This window comes from Sciurus vulgaris (genome assembly GCF_902686455.1).
Source record: "Sciurus vulgaris genome assembly, contig: HiC_scaffold_611_arrow_ctg1, whole genome shotgun sequence".
Lineage (NCBI taxonomy): Eukaryota > Metazoa > Chordata > Mammalia > Rodentia > Sciuridae > Sciurus > Sciurus vulgaris.
The window spans coordinates 3,725,275-3,741,441 of NW_027632409.1; the positions used below are offsets into that span (position 1 = coordinate 3,725,275).

The 16,167-nt window shown below is 39.8% G+C and overlaps 1 pseudogene across 1 annotated transcript in view; it reads left to right on the forward strand.

The window, feature by feature from the left end:
• Positions 1-16,167, forward strand: part of LOC306652825 (cyclin-dependent kinase 17-like) — a 781,406-nt pseudogene that overhangs the window by 626,398 nt on the left and 138,841 nt on the right. The gene's annotated exons all lie outside the window — the stretch shown is intronic.

Consider the following 16,167-nt stretch of genomic DNA (forward strand, 5'->3'; position numbering starts at 1 on the left):
ACCAGGTAGGACAGGGAAATCGTATGAAGCCTGAGAACTCACACTAAACTTCTGGTCCGCTAGGTGTTGCTGCACTCGTTTGTCCTCAGTGGGCATCATGACAATTATACCCCCCCCCAGGAAATTATCTCCCCCCAGTTCCAGTGGGCCTGTTTGGCTGCAGGTATGCTTGGACATACATGGATCACCAACCTGAGCACCAGCTCCAGCGCTTTTTCCTTCTGAACTCAATCCTCCAAGACTGGGCACACTCAGAATATCCTAGTCAGGAAAATAATCTAGGACCCTAGCCACCACACTGAATCATGCCTGGTGTGAGCTCTTGGCCATTGAGCATGCAGTGAGCATGGCGTGTTAAGTGATCTTTGAATTAGCACACTTCACACACAATCTTTTGGGTTGCTCCTTTTTTCCTAGAATGTTCAACCAGTTGACAGCTGGAATCTGGGAGGTGGATCTTCTAGGTGAAGGTGGATGCACCCTCTGAAGGTTTATATGGAGTCATGGGAGGCATTCACTCAGGATGTTTGATGGAGGATAGATGGTGCTGACATGGCAGGAGAAATATTCTGTGCTCACTACACCTGCAAGGCCATACCTCCTTGGCTGTGACCTTACAACTAACAGCATTCATAAATTTTCCTGATGGGAAATCCAGGGCCAACTCAACTCACCTCATAATGCAGAAATGTCTGTCCTATCTTAGTTCACACAAGGGTTCTTTCTCTTGACCAACCTAGTGCCAGCCTGGCATGAGGCCCTGTGGAAAATTCCCACTAGTCCTCTTAGTAGGCCTAGGAGAATGCTGACTACAAACCAGTTGATGATATAAGAGCCTGCTGATGGCATGAGGAACACAGCATAAAATGGTATAACTCCAGATTGGAGCATGCACTGTGCTGAAAGGGCTATGATGAAAAGCTTCAAAGATGAACATTCAAAGAGGGAAAGCAAGGACATTTTGTTGGCACCGAATGCAGAAGGCCGTTGGTGCTGAAAGCCTGCTTCAATGAAAAGACATTCTAAAAATTTTCAGCCATCATTGTGTACACCCAAATTTCCCGACATGTCTTCAAGGTCAACATAGTCTACAAATACAGTTCTGTCCAGGCACTGCCATTCCTCTTGAGGGAAATCAGTTGGCACATCCCTGTATCTCAATGGAAACTGAAATAAGAATAATTGTATAAATGGCACACTGATCATGTGATCTTTGAGAGTGTTTTTAATTTGACACGAAGAATGTCAGGAAAACTGGCTCTCACAAATTGAGGTATGTCAATTATTCAATAAGATATTTTTTAAAGGAAGCATGGTTGCCTAATATATTACTCTGAGTAAAGAAGATGCCCTTATTAAAAAAAAATTGTGTATATGCTACACTTTTGTGAAATAAAATGTAAAATAAATGGAAACATAAGAATATATATTTGTGGGTTATACCATAAAACAAATTTTTTATATTTCTCAAAGGAGAAAGTTATAGTGAGTTAGAAGATTGCTTCTTAAATTTAATGAGCATAAATATGGATTGGATATGTTGCTAATAGGAAGAAAAATTCAGAAGTCCTGTCATGGGATTTGGGTTTTAGAATATGTGTAATGTTTTCTAGTCATGCCTATACTATAGGTCCAAGAAATCTTCTTGAATAACAGTGAGGTAGAACAGGAAAGGAAGAGTACACTCATGAATTTATATTCTAATATTTTAAGTGACCAGTGCATCATCTTCCTACAATTTTTCAATAATAAGTAGCAACAAGAGTCCTTTTTGATTATTCAAATGTGTATATATATATATATATATATATATATATATCACTCAAAGGTTTTTTCATATCTTAATTCATATACCAAAATAATCTATTGAGATTGGTAATAGTTTTTTCTTTGAGGGAATTTTGTCAAATATCCTATTAATGTTCTGCCTGGCCTTTTTGTGAGTACAATTCATAAAAGGGAACATAAAAAGTGTGAAGTTAAAAAAGAATTTTTACAGCAGTTATTGACAGTTACTATTACTGAGAAGAGTAAAGGAAACATGTTGAGAAACCCATGAAATCAATTAGATCAAATGACACATTTTAGCAAGCACAGAAAAATGGCAACTATTTATATAATAAAACATCTTTCCTGTAATTATAAGTAAATATGTTCAATTGTATAAAATTACAAATCAACTTGGGGTTGATGCTTTTTTTAATAGAAGTACTGAGATACGCACATTGAAGAACTGAATATAAAGAGGTACAAGTTCTAAGTCTTGTATTTTATTTGATATTTTTTCACTTATCATCTCTGAGCTATATTTTAGAATTTAAATGCTCTTACAAATTAGATTATTTTACTGAAAATATTGAAAGGTTATAATTCATATGCCTTTGAGCTTCAGGAGGAATAAAATAAAATCACATAAAAATATGGTTTGCTTCTAACCTCCAGTTACAAAGATAATATAGTAAAAAAAAAGGGGGGGGTGTATTTGTTCTCTAACAGAAGTCACATATAAAGAGAAATTCAAAAGAAAAAAGGTTTTCTGTGTAAAACTTGGTGGTTTACACAGATTATTTAGAATTTTTTTTGAGGAGATACTTAATGAAAAAGAGAACGCTATTAACTTCACTTGGAAGAACCTGGAAGATACACTTTGTAGAAAGTGTCAATGCAAATAATAGGACACCATCATTGCTGCAGTATGCATGGCCACAATGAAATAAAATGTAAAGAATTATGTCAATCTTCTTCAGATATAAGTTTTACTTAAAGCTTGATTTGTGTATGTTCCAAACTTTGTAAGAACTAAAACGGTAGTTCAATAGACACTACTATTCTAGAGAGTGAGTTTCTTCATTTTTCTACTAGATTGCTGTAGTATATTATATATCTTTCTAATATAAACTATGAGAAAACAACTCTTATTTAATAAAAGAGATGCTGGAAGTTTCAAGATTAATGTTATCCATTATTGGCATGTAAAACTGAGAAAGATCCATTAATTGTGGTCATAGAATTTTGGCCTCATGGGAGAGGTACAGGTTAAGTCCAAAGCCCTTCATGGGAAAGATAAAGAAAGATTGACTCTCAGAGCATGGGTTTCTAGCTAAAATCAGTTCCTTGCTCACTATGTCAATTTTTTCTCCAAGTCCCCTCAGGCTGATTCTCTAGGTTAATATTGTGGAGATCATGTTTGCCATAGTAAAGGAAATTATGGACTAAGCCCAGTGGCAGTGTTTAAAAGTTTCCTAAGTTACATTTGGCTCAGGCTTTTCAAGAGAAGGAGGAGACAGTAAAAAAAGGTGCTGGCAAAAAGTTATGGGTTGGCATAGGGCTCTGGAAAGTTCAGAGAAACTAGAGGCCCAGCATGCAAAATACACCTGGATAGCAAGGAACTCCTGTGTCTGCAATGCCCATACCACATATAGCAGGCCAAATCCATCATGCATTAGCAGATGGAGTCATGGGGAATGAAAAACACTTGCCTAACCTCTCTCCCATGTTAGACTGACCCATCCCCATTAAGAACATGGTGGACAGCATAGGAAAGTGATGGTCAGGGTAGCACAGAGTTGGACAGGGAATCATGGCAAATATACTCCATCTGATTTCTGGGGTGACCTGGTTCATCTCCATCCATAAAATCCTTGTGATATTCACAGAGCTGAAGGATATATTGCTGGCTGAGGACTTTGGAAAGCTTCCTTTAGTGAGACTTGGCAGAGGTGGCAGTGTAGGGGTGGTGACTGCCTTGAGAAAGCAGCTGAGAAATGGATGAATTGGTGTTTCCAAAGACTTCAGAGTCAATGCCTGGTCTGGTAAGAATCATGATTCAATGCTCCAACTTTAGGCTAATTTACCAAATGAGATACTTCAATCCTAACATCTCTATGCAGTAAAGAGAGAAAACAGGACTTCCCAAGACTCAAGGGGACAAAAAGAGGCCAAGAAAAGCAAGATATGTTCTCCTGGAATGCAATGGAGGATGTCTCTTCTAATTACTTTCTTTCAAATATTCATGTTACTACAGGCAATGAATGTAATACTCTTTTTATTTATTTATTTTTTTTAATTTATTGTAAACAAATGGGATACATGTTGTTTCTCTGTTTGTACATGGCGTAAAGGCATACCATTTGTGTAATCATAAATTTACATAGAGCAATGTTGTTTGATTCATTCTGTTATTTTTTTCCCTTCCCCCCACCCCTCCCACCCCTCTTTACCCTCTATACAGTAGTTCCTTCCTCCATACTTGCCCCCCTCCCTAACCCTAACTCTAACCCTTCCCTCCCCCCCATTATGTGTCAACCTGCACTTATTAGCGATATCATTCGTCCTTTGGCTCTTTGAGATTGGCTTATCTCACTTAGCATGATATTCTCCAATTTCAACCATTTGCCTGCAAATGTCATAATTTTATCATTCTTTATGGCTGAGTAATATTCCATAGTATATATATACCACAGTTTCTTTATCCACTCATCAATTGAAGGGCATCTAGGTTGGTTCCACGGTCTGGCTATTGTGAATTGAGCAGCTATGAACATTGATGTGGCTGTATTTCTGTAGTATGCAGATTTTAAGTCCTTTGGGTATAGGCCAAGGAGTGGGATAGCTGGGTCAAATGGTGGTTCCATTCCAAGTTTTCTAAGGAATCTCCACACTGCTTTCCATAGTGGCTGCACTAATTTGCAGCCCCACCAGCAGTGTATGAGTGTACCTTTCTCCCCACATCCTCGCCAACACCTGTTGTTGCTCGTATTCTTGATAATCGCCATTCTAATTGGGGTGAGATGGAATCTTAGGGTGGTTTTGATTTGCATTTCTCTTATTACTAGAGATGTTGAACATTTTTCCATATGTTTGTTGATTGCTTTTAGATCTTCTTCTGTGAAGTGTCTATTCATTTCCTTAGCCCATTTGTTGACTGGACTGTTTGAATTCTTGGAGTAGAGTTTTTTGAGTTCTTTATAGATTCTGGAGATTAGTGCTCTATCTGAAGTATGATTGGCAAAGATATTCTCCCACTCTGTAGGCTCTTTCTTCGCATTGCTGATAGTTTCCTTTGCTGAGAGAAAGCTTTTTAGTTTGAATCTATCCCAGTGGTTGATTCTAGCTTTTATTTCTTATGCTATGGGAGTCCTGTTAAGGAAGTCTGGTCCTAGACCAACAAGGTGAAAATTTGGACCTACTTTTTCTTCTATAATCTGCAGGGTCTCTGGTCTGATTCCGAGGTCCTTAATCCATTTTGAGTTTAGTTTCGTGCATGGTGAGAGATATGGGTTTAGTTTCATTCTGTTGCATATGGATTTCCAATTCTCCCAGCACCATTTGTTGAAGAGGCTATATTTTTTCCATTGCATATTTTTGGCACCTTTGTCTAGTATGAGAAAATTGTATTTATTTGGGTTTGTGGCCGTGTCCTCTATTCTGTACCATTGATCTACCTTTCTATTTTGGTACCAATACCATGCCGTTTTTGTTACTATTGCTTTGTAGTAGAGTTGAAGATCTGGTATTGCAATACCCCCTGTTTCACTCTTCCTGCTAAGGATTGCTTTAGCTATTCTGGGTTTCTTATTCTTCCAGATGAATTTCATAATTGCCTGCTCTATTTCTGTAAGGTACGTCATTGGGATTTTAATTGGAATTGCATTGAATTTGTATAGCACTTTAGGTAGTATGGCCATTTTGACAATATTAATTCTTCCTATCCAAGAACATGGAAGATCTTTCCATCTTCTAAGGTGTTCTTTAATTTCTTTCTTTAGTGTTGTATAGTTCTCATTGTAGAGGTCTTTCACCTCTTTTGTGAGATTGATTCCCAAGTATTTTATTTTTTTCGAGGCTATTGTGAATGGGGTAGTTTTCCTAATTTCTCTTTCTGAAGATTCATCACTTATGTATAAAAATGCGTTGGATTTATGAGCATTGATCTTGTAACCTGCTACTTTACTGAAATCACTTATGAGTTCTAAGAGTTTTCTGGTGGAATTTCCAGGTTCCTCTAAATATATAATCATGTCATCAGCGAACAGGGATAGTTTGAGTTCTTCTTTTCCAATTCGTATCCCTTTAATTTCTTTGGTTTGTCTAATTGCTCTGGCCAAAGTCTCAAGAACGATGTTGAATAGAAGTGGTGAAAGAGGGCATCCCTGCCTTGTTCCAGTTTTTAGGGGGAATGCTTTCAGTTTTTCACCATTTAGAATGATATTAGCCATGGGCTTAGCATAAATAGCCTTTACAATATTAAGTAATGTTCCCACTATCCCTATTTTTTCTAGTGTTTTGAGCATGAAGGGGTGCTGTATTTTATCAAATGCTTTTTCTGCATCTATTGAAATAATCATGTGATTCTTGACTTTAAGTCTATTAATATGGTGAATTACGTTTATTGATTTCCTGATGTTGAACCAACCTTGCATCCCTGGGATGAAACCCACTTGATCATGGTGCACTATCTTTTTAATATGTTTTTGTATGCGATTTGCTAAAATTTTGTTGAGAATTTTTGCGTCGATGTTCATTAAGGATATTGGTCTGAAATTTTCTTTCCTTGATGAGTCTCTGTCTGGTTTAGGTATCAGTGTGATATTGGCTTCATAGAATGAGTTTGGGAGGGTTCCCTCCTCTTCTATTTTATGGAATACTTTGAGAAGTATTGGAATGAGCTCTTCCTTAAAGGTTTTGTAGAACTCGGCTGAGAACCCATCGGGTCCCAGACTTTTCTTTGTTGGTAGGCTTTTGATGACTTCTTCTATTTCAGTACTTGAAATTGGTCTATTTAAATTGTTTATGTCCTCCTCATTCAGTTTAGGCAATTCATATGTCTCTAGAAACCTGTTGATGTCTTCGAAATTTTCTATTTTGTTGGAGTATAGATTTTCAAAATAGCTTCTAATTATGTTTTGTATTTCCATCCTGTCTGTTGTGATATTTCCTTGTTCATTCCGAATTTTAGTGATTTGGGTTTTCTTTCGTCTTCTCTTTGTTAGTGTGGCTAAAGGTTTATCAATTTTGTTTATTTTTTCGAAGAACCAACTATTTATTTTGTCAATTTTTTGGATTGTTTCTTTTGTTTCAATTTCATTGATTTCAGCTCTGAGTTTAACTATTTCCTGTCTTCTACTACTTTTGGTGCTGTCCTGTTCTTCTTTTTCTAAGGCTTTGAGCTGTAGTGTTAGGTCGTTTATTTGTTGAGTTTTACTTCTTTTATTAAATGCGCTCCATGAAATAAATTTCCCTCTAAGTACTGCTTTCATAGTGTCCCAGAGATTTTGATATGATGTTTCTTTGTTCTCATTTACCTCTAAGAATTTTTTAATTTCCTTCCTAATATCTTCTGTTATCCATTCATCATATAATAGCATATTGTTTAATCTCCAGATGTTGGAATAGTTTCTGTGTTTTACTCTTTCATTTATTTCTAACTTCAATCCATTATGATCTGATAGAATACATGCTAGTGTCTCTATCTTCTTGTATTTGCTAACATTAGCTTTGTGGCATAATATATGGTCTATTTTAGAGAAGGATCCATGTGCTGCTGAGAAGAAAGTGTATTCACTCTTGGTTGGATGGAATATTCTATAAATGTCCGTTAAGTCTAAATTATTGATTGTGTTGTTGAGATCTATGGTTTCTTTGCTCAATTTTTGTCTGGAAGATCTGTCCAGTGGTGAGAGCGGCGTGTTAAAATCACCTAGTATTATTGTGTTGTGGTCTATTTGGTTTCTGAAATTGAGAAGGATTTGTTTGACATACATAGATGAGCCACTGTTTGGGGCATAGATGTTTATGATTGTTATATCTTGCTGATTTATGCTTCCCTTAAGCAGTATGAAATGACCTTCTTTATCCCTTCTGACTAACTTTGGCTTGAAGTCCACATTATCGGAAATGAGGATGGATACTCCAGCTTTTTTGCTGAGTCCATGTGCATGGTATGTTTTTCCCCATCCTTTCACCTTTAATCTATGGGTATCTTTTTCTATGAGGTGAGTCTCTTGCAGGCAACATATTGTTGGATCTTTCTTTTTAATCCAGTCTGCCAGTCTATGTCTTTTGATTGATGAATTCAGGCCATTAACATTCAGGGTTATTATAGAGAAATGATTTGGTTTCCCGGTCATTTGGTTCATTTTAAAAATTTTGTTTATTTATTTGTTTGACACAAGTTGTTTCCTCCTTTATTTGACAATTCCTTTAGGATAATTCCTCCCTTTGCTGATTTGCTGTTTTGTTTTTCATCTCTTCCTCATGGAATATTTTGCTGAGAATGTTCTGTAATGCTGGCTTTCTTTTTGTAAATTCTTTTAGCTTTTGTTTATCATGGAAGGATTTTATTTCATCGTCAAATTTGAAGGTAAGTTTTGCTGGGTATAAGATTCTTGGTTGGCATCCATTTTCTTTCAGGGCTTGAAAAATGTTGTTCCAGAACCTTCTAGCTTTTAGGGTCTGGATTGAAAAATCTGCTGATATGCGTATTGGTTTCCCCCTGAATGTAATTTGGTTCTTTTCTCTCACAGCCTTTAAAATTCTGTCTTTATTTTGTATGTTAGGTATTTTCATTATAATGTGCCTTGGTGTGGGTCTGTTGTAATTTTGTGTATTTGGAGTCCTGTAAGCCTCTTGAACTTGATTTTCCATTTCATTCTTCAGATTTGGGAAATTTTCTGATATTATTTCATTGAATAGGTTGTTCATTCCTTTGGCTTGTTTCTCTAGGCCTTCCTCAATCCCAATAATTCTTAAATTTGGCCTTTTCATGATATCCCATAGTTCTTGTAGATTCTGTTCATGATTTCTTACCATCTTCTCTGTTTGTTCAGCTTTGTTTTCAAGGTTAAATATTTTGTCTTCAATGTCTGAGGTTCTGTCTTCCAGGTGTTCTATCCTATTGGATATGCTTTCTATGGAGTTCTTAATTTGGTTTATTGTTTCCTTCATGTCAAGGATTTCTGTTTGGTTTTTTTTCAATATCTCTCTTTATTGAAATGATCTTTTGCTTCCTGTATTTGTTCTTTAAACTGTCGATTGGTGCGATCAATCAATGCTTGCATTTGCTCTTTCATCTCATCATTCAATGCTTGCATTTGCTCTTTCATCTCCTCGTTTGCTTCTCTGATCATTTTAATTATGTACATTCTGAACTCCTTTTCTGTCATTTCTTCTGCCATGCTGTCATTGGGTTTTATTGATGTAACATCTAGATTTGTTTGCAGCATTTTCTTTCCTTGTTTTCTCATGTTGTTCAGATATCAGTGGACCGCTGAGATATTGCAGATTTCCTCTGTTGATTTACAATGACCCTGAAGATTTCTATATATAACCCCTCTTAGCCTTCAGTAGGCTGAAGTCTTGGAGGAGGTTGATAATGCGGTGCTCCACAAGGAAGCTGCCTCTCTAGGAGTGGTGGCCTTCAGGTGGGGTATATTCCCTGCTAGTGGGCAGAGGTGCCTCCACTTGTTGACCAATGGTCATCCAAAGGGGACCTAGGCTGTGGGCTGAGGCAAGGCCTGTTTGGGCCTGAGTCTCTGGTTTTACCGTCCTTGTGGGAAACCTCACCTGGCAGGAAAGACTCACCCGGTGGGGAGGTCTCGCTGGTCAGTTCCCTCCTAGAGGTTCCCCTCAATTTACAGCTACTGCCTGGGCTGGGCTGCCTTCCTCTGCAAAGTTCCCAGGGGCCCGGCCCTACCTCCTGGGCCTGGGAGCCTCACCCTTCGCAGATGAATCTCCTTAGGCTGCCCCTCCTCAGAGAATTTGCCCATAGGCCTGGAACCTTCGCTCCGCCCTAAGCCTGTCTCTGTGCGGCTCTTCCACCCAGAAGCCTCCTAGATCCTGGGACCCTGTTCTGCACCTAATCGCCTGGCTGCGTGGCCCCTCCTCTGAGCAGCCACCTGTGGCCCCGAACAATCGCTCTGAGTCCCAGAGACCCGCCACAGGCCTCTTCCTCCAGACAGCCGCCCAGTATGCCGGTGCGGTCACTAGGAGTCCAAGAAACTCACTGCGTGCCTCCTCCTCCCACCAACCACCCGTAGCCCGGGGCAATCAATCACTCCGAGTCGAAGTGACCCTGCCCGTTCCTCCTCCTTCTCCAGATAACCCCCCGGGTGTTCAGGAGCAGTCCCTCTGAGTGGCTCTGAATCCACGTGACCCGCTGCACAGGTCCTCTGGGCAACCGCCCGGAGCTCTGGTGTGGTCCCTCAAGACCAAGCGTCCCACCACGCTTCTCCTCCAGGCAGCCCCCCTGTGTTCAGTAGCTGTCACTTTAAGACCAAGCAACTCACCATTCGCCTTCTCCTCTGAGCAGCCGCCTGGAGCGCTAATGCAGTCACTGCGAGTCCAAAGGACCCGCCGCGCTCCTTCTCCTCCTTCTCCTACTCCTCCGGGCAGGCCCCGGGGTTCAGAAGTGGTCAGAGTTCAAACAGCTCGCCACGCAGCCCCTTCTCTGGCAACCGCCTGTAGTTCCCGTATAGTCACCCGAATCCAAGCTGCCGCTCCTCTTCCTCCTTGTCCTCAGGGCAGGCCTCGGTGCTCAGAAGCGACGTTCTGATTCCAAACAGCTCGCCGCGCGGCTTCTCCTCTGGCAACCGCCTGCAGCTCTGGCGCAGTCTCTCCGAATCCAAGTGGCCACGCTCCTCTCCTCCTCATCAGGGCAGGCCCCGGTGTCCTGAGTCCACACAGTTCTCCCCGCCACTCCTCCCCCGGGCAGCCGCCGGAGCCCCAGTGGCTGCTCCGAGTCCCAGCGCTGTGCCGAGCGGCCTCCTCTATGGCGCTCCAGCGGGGGGAGGGGCGTCTCGCCGGCAGTTCTACTTCACAAAGTTTCCTGCATTCCGGGACCCCCGTCCCATCCGGGATGCCCCCCCAGGGGGTGAGAGTCACCCGGCTACTTTGAGTTGGTCCCAAGCGTCTCAATATCTCCTCTCTTGAATCCTGAGTTCTGGAGCAACACGTAATGCAGCCACCCTCTAGGCCGCCATCTTGAAAACTCCTGTAATACTCTTTTTAATAAGCATTTTATTAATTATTGATTTCATTGGAATGGAGCTTCCAGAAGAAATGTGGTAAAGGAAGTATGATTTACTTCTTTATCAATTCTTAATCACTCAACAATAACTCCAATGCAAATCTAGGGCTCTAACACACTCACATGTCAAAAAGAAAATAGGCTCAACACTACAGATCATGAATCCATCACATGAATAAAACTGAAGTATAAAAATTGAGAGGAAACTCCTAGTATAAAAGGCTATAAATTAACTATTATGAGAAGAATATGAAGTAGTTTAAGACCTGTTAACACAAAAATAAAAGTAGGGAAGTAAAAGTTTGCAAGTTAAAAATGCATTGTATTTTGGAAAGAAAATGCAAATCCTGACATGGAACAAACTTGAAAAACAGTACATATCTTTCTCTGGTCTTCTTTCTCAGAATTGATTATCTTCAATTCAAATCTACCTCTTGAAAATCTGCCTCTGAATGCATCAGAACATCAGAACACATGGACCTTCATAGACCTCATTTATAGCCTTAAGATTAGGTTCAGGTTGAGGTCATGGATTTCAGGTATTTCTTCTACCTAATTTTATTGATACAGTTTAAATGAGAAAGTACCCAATATGATGTGAGTAAAAGTAGTCAAATTCAGTGGATTTTTGTTTATGTTGTTTTGTACTATGTATTGATCCCAGGGACAATTTACTGATTTACCACTGAGCTACATAGATAACACACCTTTTTTTTTTTTCCTGAGGCAGGGTTTTACTAAACTGCCAAAGCTAATCTCAAGCTTTTCATTCTCCTTCCTTATCCTCCTGAGTGGCTGGGATTACAGGTGCACATGACCATGTCTGCCCAAACTCAGAGTTTCTAACAGGAAACAAATATGTAAAACACTTACAAAATTTGCCTCAGGATGAAAAGAACAAGTATCTATCTCTTTCAGAAAACATGAATGTCGTTTTTATGCTATCTCCATAGTAATAATTTACTTAGTAAATAATAAATCTTATGTGAATAATTCTAGGATTTTTCAAGTGTTCTGATAAACATTATTGTTTTGGCAAGCTATTTTGTTCCTGTGACTAGAAGATCTGACCAAAACATTTTTAAAGGAGGAAAAAATTATTTGAGGGCTCATGATTTCAGAGGTTTTAGCTGATAGAAGACTGGCTCCATTTCTCGAGGTTTGGGGTAAGGCTGAACATCATGGTGGAAGAGTGTGGCAGAGGCAAATATGGCACATTGCTATCAGAAAGCAGTGAAAGAGAGAGAAAGTCACCACTCTCCAGATAAAAAATATGTATGCCAAAGCCACACTAGAGTTCCAGTCACCTCCAGCTACACCCTACCACTTCAGTTACCACTGAATTAATCCCTATTAGAAAATTTAATAACAGATTAAGATTCTCAAAACTCAATCATTTCTACTCTTAACTTTCTTGCATTGTCTCACATGTCAGCTTTTGGAGGATACCTCACATCCAAACCATGATATTTGAACCATGGTTCCCAAAAACTCACAGCTGTCTGACAATGCAAAATACATTTAGTTTATTTCCAAGAGTCCTCATTGTCCCACGAGTTCCAAGAATACTAATTTCAAGTCAAAAGTCTTTGAAGCTCCAGGCAATCCCACATTGTGAGCTCCTGTTAAAGTAAAAGGAATTACAAATACCCAGCAAATAAATGTTCTGAGTAAACATTTCCATTTACAAAAATATGGGCATAGAAAGAAGGAGTGGGAACGAAGCAGAACTGAAATCCAGTTGGACAATCATGTCCTTTAGCTACATATCCAGAATCTTGTTTATATGGCATTGTGATGTTTATATGGCATTGTGATGTTTTCCCCAGGGGTCTTGTGTAGCTCCACCCCTATGTATTTTGCAGCTCAATTGACCTTCTGTTGGCTTGTCACTCTTCTATTACTGCAGGTTTCCTAAGACAACATCCCATGTTTCTGGCATTTCCTAATCAGAGAGATCTCCACTGCATCTTTGACTATCTCCTGACATCTCCACAGTTTATCTTATCAGGGGCTGCCTGCAGGGATTCCAACTGTGCTACACATTTGCCTGGCATCCAAGGTCTTCCTTTGAAATCTTGGTGGAAGTTTCCCTGACACCCTACCTCCAGCATTCTGCATTCCTGCAGAACCAGCAACTTGTGGTTGATTCCAAAATCTGAGGCCATCTTGAACAGTAGCCTGACCTTCCAGGGCCTTTTCTGCAATAACCCCTGAAGGCCTTAGTAGTTGAGCACAATGTAAAAGCTTTCTAGGTTACCTTGTGTAAGAAGTGTGCCTCACTCATACCTTATCAAGAGAGTTTCAATTTCACTCCCTTGAGCTTGAGATGGAGGTGGTATTTTTGGATCTTGAATTTCTCTCAAGCCACCTTTCTCATCAGTTTTAGACATAGTTCTTAGCATTCCTTTAGTGGTAGTAATATCTTAAACAACTGCAATGTCCTCATACATAATTTTAAAATTGCCTCTCAATTCCATGTTTTTAATATCTTTCTGCTAGCTTTCTCCTCCTGATTATCACAATAAATTTGGCTAAAAGAATTCACAATGTATTTGCCACATCCTAAATGCTATGCTGCCTACACATTTCTTCCATAAGAATAAGAACTCTATTGCTTTCAAAATCAGCCTCATAGAAAGTCTGCAGACACCGGGAAAATGCAGACCACTTCACAGTGAGAGCATAACAAAAATAACCTCTATTCCCACTACCAATAGAATCCACCTATTCTGAACCCTCTTGAGCCCTGTCTTTTCTGATCATGGTCCTCTATCAATACTGGTATTCTGAACTCCTACCAGAATTGGCCATTAAGCTTCACTTATAACAATCTAAAGAATGTTCAGTTTTATCTTACATATTCTTATCCACTTTAACCTCAATATTTTCTGTGAATTGTTACCTTATAGGGAAAATGACAGAAATATCCCGATCTACTTTCAGCAATTTTTTATTATGTCATTTAAGTGGTAAAAGTGTACTGCCTCACCCATAAACCTGGGGTGAGAAGTAATTTAACCCTACTTCCCTTAGACTGGGGTGGCCCCTCCTGATTTAACCAAGTTTTAATATTTAGACATTATGTCTCTCTGGTATGAAGGGTGAAGGTAACCCTCTAAATCTGTAGGTTTCACAACCTCATATTAAAACAAACAGATGATTATATTCACAGGGTCTATCTATACTAAATAAACATACATTATTTTAGTCTTACTTTCTAACATTTTCCAGAACATTTACATTTGACTGGGTATCATAGGCAGTCTAGAGATGGTTTACAGTACATAGATGGGTGTGCATAGGTTACATGCCATTTCCTAAAAAGAACATTTGCATACCTGGGTTTAGATATCTATGGAAATCCTGGAACCCATCCAAGTCAGAAATTAAAAGCTAGATTTTCAGTGATGATTACCCTCTGAAAATGTTAAGAGTTCACTAGTCTCAAGGACACACTCTGGCATTGCATTCTATCCAGATTTACACTGGATATTGAAGAAAGTTAGTGAAGGGAGCAGGCTTTGAACCCCCTAGAGTGCTTGGGAGAGGCAGAGTTAGGAAGAAGATTTGGTTTTACAAACAGGAGTGGGTGAACTTTCTGTGATTGGAGTGAGATCTTCACAAGCTGAAGCTCAAAATTTGGGGAATCAATAAAAAATCAAACTGCCTTTGGGTCTCCTCACAGTCTACCATTTATAAATACTCCACCTGCCATTGAGGGACACAGGCCATTACATTCATTCCACCTGGAAGGCATCAACTTTCTTCCAACACCTTTTCATTTCTTTCATTTCTGCAGGACTGGAAGTTTCTCAATCTGCAAAAGGGACCACTGGCCTGGGGTCAGGTGGAAGACATGTTCTCAGTATGCAATAGCATGTGCAGTTAGGGGTGCTTCCACCTCCTAAACCCATTCTTACCTTATCTTTGTACTCATTTTGGCCCAAGATGGTAGCCTAGAAGTGGGCTTCATGGTGCACTCTGGCTGGCTGAGGAAATTACCCCCTCAGGTAGAGTAAGTTGTGATGCTGTGTGAGTGCATATGGTTCAGGGTGGGTGCAGTAAATAGGTGACTCCAGGTGAGAGGTGAACACCAAGTGCCTTCTGCACATTGCCCCAGCTGATCTCCTTAGAAGCTCAAAGAGGTTAAAAGTTTGTGTTTTTGTCATGAGGGTGGATTTCCAGGGTTGGGGGCCATAATCACCACAGAAGTGCAGGCTGCATATCAAGCAGGGCCTGCAAATTGCCTCTGTAACCCTCTTCCCCTTTCCCTTCTTCTTCTGCCTTCATGGTTGCTTCCACAAGTCCAGAGCCACAGTGCTGGCACTGCCCCTGAGTTCAAGTGATTTAAAGGTTTAGGAAAAGGAAGATAGGAAGGACATTCCTTGGTAGTTAACTTGAAGAACTTGCTGATTGTTTTTTTTTTTTTTTTATTGTAAACAAATGGGATACATGTTGTTTCTCTGATTGTACATGGCGTAAAGGCATACCATTTGTGTAATCATAAATTTACATAGAGCAATGTTGTTTGATTCATTCTGTTATTTTTTTCCCTTCCCCCCACCCCTCCCACCCCTCTTTACACTCTATACAGTAGTTCCTTCCTCCATACTTGCCCCCCTCCCTAACCCTAACTCTAACCCTTCCCTCCCCCCCATTATGTGTCAACCTCCACTTATTAGCGATATCATTCGTCCTTTGGCTTTTTGAGATTGGCTTATCTCACTTAGCATGATATTCTCCAATTTCATCCATTTGCCTGCAAATGTCATAATTTTATCATTCTTTATGGCTGAGTAATATTCCATAGTATATATATACCACATTTTCTTTATCCACTCATCAATTGAAGGGAATCTAGGTTGGTTCCACAGTCTGGCTATTGTGAATTGAGCAGCTATGAACATTGATGTGGCTGTGTCTCTGTAGTATGCTGATTTTAAGAACTTCGGTATAGGCCAAGAAGTGGGATAGCTGGGTCAAATGGTGGTTCCATTCCAAGTTTTCTAAGGAATCTCCACACTGCTTTCCATAGCGGCTGCACTAATTTGCAGCCCCACCAGCAGTGTATGAGTGTACCTTTCTCCCCACATCCTCGCCAACACCTGTTGTTGCTCGTATTCTTGATAATCGCCATT